Raw genomic sequence first — 9,345 nt, forward strand, 5'->3', positions numbered from 1 at the left:
CCAACACCTAGTGGAAAGCCTTCCCAAAAGAGTGGAGGCTGCTATAGCACCAAAGGGTGGACCCACTTCATATTAATGCCTAAGATTTTGGAATGAGAAGTTCGACGAACAGGAGTCCACATACTTTTGATCATGTAGTGTATGTTAGGACTAATCACACATGCCCAGACAGGGGGATAAGTAAACTGTTAATCAAAATATACATGTTGATATTAGTTGTCAGGGGTTTTACTTCAACATTATTCTGTTTGTATTTCTAATACCTTTTAAAACTTTTTATGCTAAATGTTTTTCTAAGGCGTCTTTTCCATCTGTTTGACCAGAAATCAAAGCCTTTGCTTATGATTGGTCCAGATTTGGTCCGTTCCAGACTGGACTGGACGTTGAAATCAAGGCCAGGGTGGACTGACCAAATTTCAACTAGTTTTCGACTTCCATAGACATCCTGTGTCGTTCAGTGCTCAGTGGGTAAGGAGAGAGAGAGGGAGGGGTTGTCTAGACTGTTTTCACACTTGCTTTGACCACCAGAGGACAGTAACATGAAGAAAACAGGATCTTCATTTGAGCCAGTTTGCCACAGCAGTTAAATAATCCTGCAGCAACAGGAAATGTGAATTATTATGTGGATTATAATTAATGAAATACGCAATATCTTCCTTTGCATATTTCCATTACTGATTTTAATTTACAGATTTGGTAAGAGAATTTGAGTTTTAATCACTTCATATTTCATAAACCAATTAGCAAAATCAGTGAAAACACTATAACTAATTGGTAGGTCTACCTTTGTTACTTTTGTGAACTTGTATTATCCCCCACCTCATGAGAGAAATAAACACATTTTCGGTTTCAGTAATTGCTTTCAAAGACATTGGGAAGTAGCCTAAGTATTTGGATTTTTTTTTTTTTAAACACAAGTAGTTTAATGTTGGAATGTATTTGGAGATACACTTGGAAAGTATTGGCATGCACTGTATATGAAAATACTCAACACTCATGCATTTGAACCCATGTCTGTTTGGTATTTAATATATTGTATTTGGAATATTTTTTTAAATAGTAGGCTTTTTATAGGAAATTATTTGAAATACTTACAACAGAAGTAGTTGATTCTGTACATATTATTTGAAAAAATGGAAATACACAGTAATAAAATACACATGTATTTGGACCCTGGTTTGCATCTAATATAGAACTATGCATGTGTTATCCAATACTTTATTTTTTTATCTTCATGGAGACATTGGTTGAGTCGGTTCTGGGGAAGCAGTCAAACATGACACAACCCAGTCCTCATGTTGACAAGCACTAGTCATAGCATCGTGTGGTCATAGACTGATACAAAAAAAAAAAAACGAAACTCAGGTTCTCTGTGTGCACTCCCCTGGCCTACTCCCATTACTCAGACTTCTCTCCCCCCATCCACCCTTAACTGTGTGATATGGAGTCTACCAGGCTGATATGGATGGAAATACTATACTCCCTTGTCTTTCTGCATTAGGCAAGATGGACTAAGGGTTGTTATCTAGTATAATTGCTAACACTGTAGGGCTTGCACTTCCTTGAAATCAGTTATTTTTTATGACTGAGAACATCATTCAACCATTTGCTCTCTGACTTTTGACAATGGGTTAGATTCACTGTTTACTTTTCTCACAGGGCTACATTCTGTAATATAATAAAAGGCCCAAAATGTCTCAGATCTGCCACCATGTGGTTGTAGTCAGCACACATGAAAGTATTTACCAGAATCTTTGTCATACATTCTAAACACTACTGAGCATGTTCCATCTATAGAAGAAATATTTGACATGTCAGCAAGTTGCTCAAACCTAAAGGAATGTTCTCCACATTATACAGATAATCAATATTCAAAAAACACATAACCATTACAGGTTGTTTTTTCTGGGGAAAGAGAGGCAGACCAAAATGTAGCGTGGTTAGTTTTGTGCATCTTTAATAAAGATGAAAGTACAACAATATACAAAACAAGAAACGTGAAAAACCAAAACAGTCCTATCTGGTGCCACAAACACAGGAACAATCACCCACAAAACAGGCTACCTAAATATGGTTCCCAATCAGAGACAATGACTAACACCTGCCTCTGAGAACCATTTCAGGCCAAACATAGAAATAGACAAACCAGACACACAACAGAATGCCCAACCAGCTCACGTCCTGACCAACAGTAAAAGGAAAACACACACGAATAATGGTCAGAACGTGACAGTAACCACCCCCCCCAAGGTGCGGACTCCGAACGGACAACCTAAACCTATAGGGGAGGGTCTGGGTGGGCATCTGTCCGCGGTGGCGGCTCTGGCGCTGGACGTGGACCCCACTCCATAATTGTCTTAGTCCCCCTCCTTAGCGTCCCTTGAGTGGTGACCCTCGCCGCTAACCTTGGCCTAGGAACCCTAACAACGGGCCCCACTGGACTGAGGGGCAGCTCGGGACTGAGAGGAAGCTCAGGCAGGTTGATGAATCTAGCAGATCCTGGCTGGCTGGCGGATGCTGGCAGACTGGCGGATGCTGGCAGACTGGCGGATGCTGGCAGACTGGCGGATGCTGGCAGACTGGCGGATGCTGGCAGACTGGCGGATCCTGGCTGTTCTGGCAGATCCTGGCAGACGGGCGGCGCTGGGCAGATGGGCGGCGCTGGGCAGACGGGCGGCGCTGGGCAGACGGGCGGCGCTGGGCAGACGGGCGGCGCTGGGCAGACGGGCGGCGCTGGGCAGACGGGCGGCGCTGGGCAGACGGGCGGCGCTGGGCAGACGGGCAGCTCAGGCGGCGCTGGGCAGACGGGCAGCTCAGGCGGCACTGGGCAGACGGGCAGCTCAGGCGGCGCTGGGCAGACGGGCAGCTCAGGCGGCGCTGGGCAGACGGGCAGCTCAGGCGGCGCTGGGCAGACGGGCAGCTCAGGCGGCGCTGGAAACTCTGGTAGCGCTGGACACCTGTGTTGATGGGACGGAGAGACAGCCTGGTGCGGGGAGCCGGCACTGGTGGTACCGGGCCGGGGACACGCACCTCCGGGTGAGTGCAAGGAACAGGACACACCGGGTTGTGAAGGTGTACTGGAGACCTGGTGTGTATAGCCGGCATCAAATCCCCCGGAACTCCAATACACGTTTCAGGCTGAGTACGAGGAACTGACACAGGTGGCATCAGACAGCTAACGCTCCTCAGGGCGAATGGCGTGCATACTATGCCAAACCAACAGCTTTCTCTCTACTCTGTCCAATACATCCTCAACACTCTCAGACTCAGCTTCGCCGACAGCTCCATGTCCATCCATGGCTCCTTACGGTAAACAGGGGGAGTTGGCTCAGGTTTGACTCATGACTCTGCCACACTCTCCCTGTGCCCCCCCCCCCAAGAAATGTTTTGGGCTGCCTCAGGCTTCCAGCCGCTCTGCCGTGCTAGCTCCTCATAATGCCGCCTCTCTGCTTTCGCTGCCTCCAGCTCGGCTTTGGGGCGGCAATATTCCCCTGGCTCTGCCCAGGGTCCTTTCCCGTCAAGGATCTCCTCCCAAGTCCATTCTTCCAAATAGTGCAGCCTCTCCCACTGCTGTTGCTGCTGCTGCTGCTCCTGCTGCTGCACCTGTTGCTTCTCCTGCTGCTGCTGTTGCTGCTGCCTCTGTTTACCACGCCGCTTGGTCCTTGGTTGGTGGGTGATTCTGTAATGGTTTTCTTCTGGGGAAAGAGAGGCGGACCAAAATGCAGCGTGGTTAGTTTTGTGCATCTTTAATAAAGCTGAAAGTACAATACTCTACAAAACAAGCATCGTGAAAAACCAAACCAGTCCTATCTGGTGCCACAAAGACAGGAACAATCACCCACAAAACCCAACACAAAACAGGCTACCTAAATATGGTTCCCAATCAGAGACAATGACTAACACCTGCCTCTGATTGAGAACCATATCAGGCAAAACATAGAAATAGACATCTGTTTGACTTACTTACTCAAGTAGTGTTTTACTGGTTGACTTTCAATTTTGCTTGAGTCATTTTCTATTAAGGTATCTTTACTTGTTTTTGTTTACTTTGCTCACATTGAAATTAATGTCCTATTAGTATTGCATGTAATAATGCAAGAAACTGACCCTGTATTCAATTTGTGGCAACAGATAACTCTAGTGACCACAGACCTGAAGGTGACCTGACTGTGGCAGTTTCAGCCATACAGAAAGAATCTCCTACTGAGTTAGTAACCTCATGTTTTATACTCTATTGTACACATTTAGCTAATTGAAGCCAAAGGTTTGCATCATTAGCTTTTTTCATTAGGTAGCTAGCTATATGATCGATGTAGCTCAACAAATAGATGTCTCCCTTCCTCAGATGATAATGAAATTGATGACAGCCATGTCAACATTGTGGTCATTGATGAGCTCCATGAGAAGCTTGGTCCTGCTGTGAGTACCTAACCCTCACAATCACTGTTTCATTTCACTTCGCCCCCTGTGCGTAAGCTTCACTTTACATAGCCTATTAGCATACAGACATGGATAACATCTCTGAAGAAAATGAAGCTGTAATGAGTCTAAGGAGGTGTGTGCCCTTTGTCCTGTGGGTGTACAGAGTGATCTCTAGTACCTTGCTTTATCATGCTCTCTCCACCTAGATGATGCACATCCGGAAGCAGCAGGTGATCGAGATAGGAGCAGACGGGGTTGGGACGTTCCAGCAGGAGAGAGTCTGTTGGCTGCAGGTGAGGAAAGAGAGACAGAGCTCTTAAGTAATCCTACCTAGGCTTTTGGATATGAATATGTTCATAATTTTCTATTTCACGTTATCTATTACTTGTCTTGAATGGAAATTTGAACTGCTGAACTATATCCAATCTCCTTTGTAGATTGCCACTAAGAACAATGTGTACCTCTTTGACATCCTGATGCTTGAAGCCTGGGCCTTCAAGAACAGCCTGTCCATGATCCTGGAAAATAACCACATTTTAAAGGTGAGTAATATATACATGATATTATTATATTAATCCATTTGACTTCTACCTTATGTAATTTCACCTCTGTCTGTGTATTTATCTTATTCAGGTCACCTATAGCTGCCAGAGGATTGCCGAATGTCTGAGGGCTCAGTTTGGAGTGAATCTCACCAATGTCTTTGACACGCAGGTACTGTATTGTAGAAAATGTATGATCCTAGAGTGTGCAGCCGAAGCTTTGTTTTTGTTCTATGAGTGTATTCTTACTGCCCTGTAGGCATAGACTGAGTGTTACCCTCCCAGCCTTATCACTGTGATGTGTTTGGGTTATTTCTCCATAGGTGGCAGGTATCCTGTGCTTCTATACAGAGACAGGTGGCTTCCTGCTAGGAGGTGGTGAGCCTACATCTGAAGATGCCCTCATCACGACTCTCCTCTCTCAAGATCAAGTCTCTGCTCACCAAGGTACATAAAGCAGGGAACATAGCACAAAAGTATGGATGTGGTCTGTGTGTGTCTGCATTGTAAGACTTGATTTTGTGTGTCTGTACTAGAGGTTGACCGATTAATCGGAATGGCCGATTAATTAGGGCCGATTTCAAGTTTTCATAACAATCTGTAATCGGCATTTGGAGACTGTGTGGCAGGCTGACTACCTGTTATGAGGAGACTGTGTGGCAGGCTGACCACCTGTTACTCCACGAGGAGACTGCGTGGCAGGCTGACTACCTGTTATGCGAGTGCAGCAAGGAGCCAAGGTAAGGTGCTAGCTAGCATTAAACTTATCTTATAAAAAACAATCAATCTTAACATAATCACTAGTTAACTACACATGGTTGATGATATATATTTTTTAAACCTGCATATTTAGTTAATATTGCCTGCTGACATGAATTTCTTTTAACTAGGGAAATGTTGTCACTTCTCTTGTGTTCTGTACAAGCAGAGTCAAGGTATATGCAGCAGTTTGGGCCGCCTGGCTCGTTGCGAACTGTGTGAAGACCATTTCTTCCTAACAAAGACCATAATTAATTTGCCAGAATTGTACATAATTATGACAAAACATTGAAGGTTGTGCAATGTAACAGCAATATTTAGACTTATGGATGCCAGCCATTTCATAAAATACGTAACGGTTCCGTACTTCACTGAAAGAATAAACGTTTAGTTTTCGAAATGATAGTTTCCGGATTGGACCATATTAATGACCATTTTGTGTGTTGTGTTATTATATTATAATTAAGTCTATGATTTGATAGAGCAGTCTGACTGAGGGGTGGTAGGCAGCAGCAGGCTCGTAAGCATTCATTCAAACAGCACTTTCCTGCTTTTGCCAGCAGCTCTTCCCTGTGCTTCAAACATTGAGCTGTTTATGACTTCAAGCCTATCAACTCCCGAGATTAGGCTGGCAATACTAAAGTACCTATTAGAAGTATATGAATAGTCAAAGGTATATGAAATACAAATGGTATAGAGAGAAATAGTCCTATAATAACTACAACCTACAATTTTCCACCTGGGAATATTGAAGTCTCCTGTTTAAAGGAACCACCAGCTTTCATATGTTCTCATGTTCTGAGCAAGGAACTTAAACGTTAGCTTTTTTTACATGGCACATATTGCACTTTTTCTTCTCCAACACTTTGTTTTTGCAGTATTTAAACCAAATTGAACATGTTTCATCATTTACTTGAGACTAAATTGATTTTATTGATATATTATATTATGTTTAAAGAAGTGTTCATTCAGTATTGTTGTAATTGTCATTATTACAAATATATCTAAAAAAAATTGGCCGATTTAAATCGGTATCGGCCTTTTTTGGTCCTCCAATAATCGCTATCGGCGTTGAAAAATCAGTCTGTCGACCTTTAGTCTGTACTATCCCTGTAGGAGGACAAAGAGGTATGGTACATGCGTCCCTGCCATGCGTCCCTGCTGAAGGTCATGGCCCTGTCGGTGATCCATCTGCAGCCTCTGAGGCTGGCTGACAACACAGACCTGGTGGACTCCTACCTTAGCAGCAGTCATGAGGAACCTGTCCACACCAAGTCAATGAGCTACACACACATGACCCAACACACAACCGCCCAGAGAAATAAAGGACTTACATCCTCAAACATCCAGACTCACTTACTCATTACTGTGCACATGTCAAATGGCAATATTGACGGAAAACATTGTAATAGAGTTAGTGACATAAAAAGAATAGATCTCAATGACAGTTATTATCTGAGATATACATGTCCCAGTGTGTTGAGATGATATAGATGCGTATGTGCTGCTTTGTGTATCTGTCTACAGAGCAGTGTTCTGGAGCTGCCTAGGGAGCTGCGGGAGTTGAAGCACATGCGGCAGGTGTGGGCCATCGACCGTTACCCTGTCTCTGAGCAGGGCCTGCTGGAGCGCTCCAACCCCAGACCCCTACCCCCATCACAGGATGGGCAGGGCCAGAACACCCAAAGACAACCTGACCCCCCTGTCCCCACAGCAGAGGAGCCTGTAGTCCCAGGACCAGTACCAGGGCTGCAGGCCCCAGCAGAGCAGAGACCCCCTGTCCCAGCAATACCCCGTGGGCATCTGACCTCCATGCTATGCCCAGTGCCCTGACCCCAGAGGTCAAGCAGAGCTCCAGGAAACAGCCATCTGGAGATGTCAGCCCAGCGGCTCCATCAGGTTCAGGAGAACCAGGACTCATGGAGATAGTGATGGTCACAATGGCAGGCAGAGGGAGGTCTCTGATGAAAGATGTAACACCAACAACCCTCCCTGCCTTCCCTCCCTGCCTTCCTCTTCCTAGGAAGAGGCCTGGTTTTCCCGATACCAGCGGCCCAGGTCCCTAAGGAGAGCCCCAGGGTTCTAAAGACCCAGGCCCCAGTGGGGAGGGTAGAGGTGCCTGTCCACCCAGGCCCAAGACTCAGCCCAGTACAGTGAGCTGTGCCCCAGCAGGCTGCCCTTTGTCCTGCCATGCCTGAAAACATCCTTAAGAGGACCACCTATGGTTGTGAAGGGTTGGTTGAAAATTACTTATGTAATTGTTTATTCTACAAAGACCACTAGATGGCAGTAAATTGTCCATTTTGTTTGCAAATGTAAATTGCATCAATGTTTGGGGGGGAAACAGTCATGTTTCAGTTAAATGGTTTTCTATTTCAAATGGAAAAACAACAGTAGATTCACATCAAATTAAAATTGGATGAGAGATATTTTGATAATTCTGTATCATGGCGACTAGTTTACGTTGGGTACATGGTTTAATTTGAGTACATTTTTTTGTTTATTCAAATTGCTGTTCACACTTGTTACAAATGTAAATTAAACACCAGTTCAGTACTCTGCTTATTGTGATTCTGTGTTTCTCTCTTTCTGGCCTGATTTGCGTGAGTAATGGTACATTCTGAATATGTTAATTGCAGTCATTTCACTTGGTAATAGGGTCCTCGGCGTACAGTGATATTCTGCTGGGTTACAGCCCAATAATGTCCAACTAATTCCTTTGATATGACTACATGCAGTGGTACTTCACCCATCAATGCATTGCAGCCGTCTAGGAAGACCATGTATGCAGCACTGGCAGAAGTATTCTAAATGTTTCTTCAAAGGAAACCTCATTATCAGTTAATTGTGGAAATAAAACTCATTTTTATGGTGTTAATCACACATTTTGTTTCTCCTGAAAAGTCCAATGGGAAGTTGTGTTGGGACATGTTAGAACAAAACACCCAAAAGCTAAATGCATTTAGCCTGTGATGATTAATTACCTAGAAACTTGGCTTCTTGGCTGCTATTAATTGAGGCTGAAAGCTAAGGAAAGCATTGATGGATTTGCTGTTAATTGAGGGAAAACATTGTTTATGGAAGGTTCCTTTGATTACAGATGACTGGAAAACCATTAGAGTTGGCACGGAATGAATGCAGGACGTTGACATTATTAAATTGATATTGCCTGTCTGCAGCACTAATCACTCAAAAAGTTCAGATGGTGATGATCACAAGTACCCAACACCTGCCATGTTTTACACAGCAAACAAAGCCTTGTCTTATCAATCTACTATCGGTTTCCTGAATAAGGATCCTGCAATGCGGATATTACACAGATGTTCCACAAACAGCCTCTTTGAATTAATTTTCAGAGGTACGGTTTGGGAACAAAACAGGATATTAAGACAAAACAATGTGTTCAAACAGCAGCAGGGTGCGCGGTACAAATGGGGCCCTCATTAATCACATCTTATTGCCATGGCTATCTAGATATAGCAGCTTGGGCCTGTGCCAGGACCCCTTATTGAAAGCATGAAACAGATAAAGTAGGCTTTTAATTAACTAGGAGGGAGCAGAGCACAAAGACCCATCTCGCTTAGCAACCTCAGCTCCTGCTGGCGACTGGATGAATAGATCC

At 44.4% G+C, this 9,345-nt stretch overlaps 1 pseudogene; it reads left to right on the forward strand.

Moving 5' to 3' along the window:
* The first annotated feature begins 4,606 nt into the window (after positions 1-4,606).
* LOC135508230 (piRNA biogenesis protein EXD1-like) lies at positions 4,607-8,286 on the forward strand (annotated as a pseudogene).
* The last annotated feature ends 1,059 nt before the right edge of the window (positions 8,287-9,345 follow it).

Source organism: Oncorhynchus masou, chromosome 21 (genome assembly GCF_036934945.1).
Source record: "Oncorhynchus masou masou isolate Uvic2021 chromosome 21, UVic_Omas_1.1, whole genome shotgun sequence".
Taxonomy (NCBI): domain Eukaryota; kingdom Metazoa; phylum Chordata; class Actinopteri; order Salmoniformes; family Salmonidae; genus Oncorhynchus; species Oncorhynchus masou.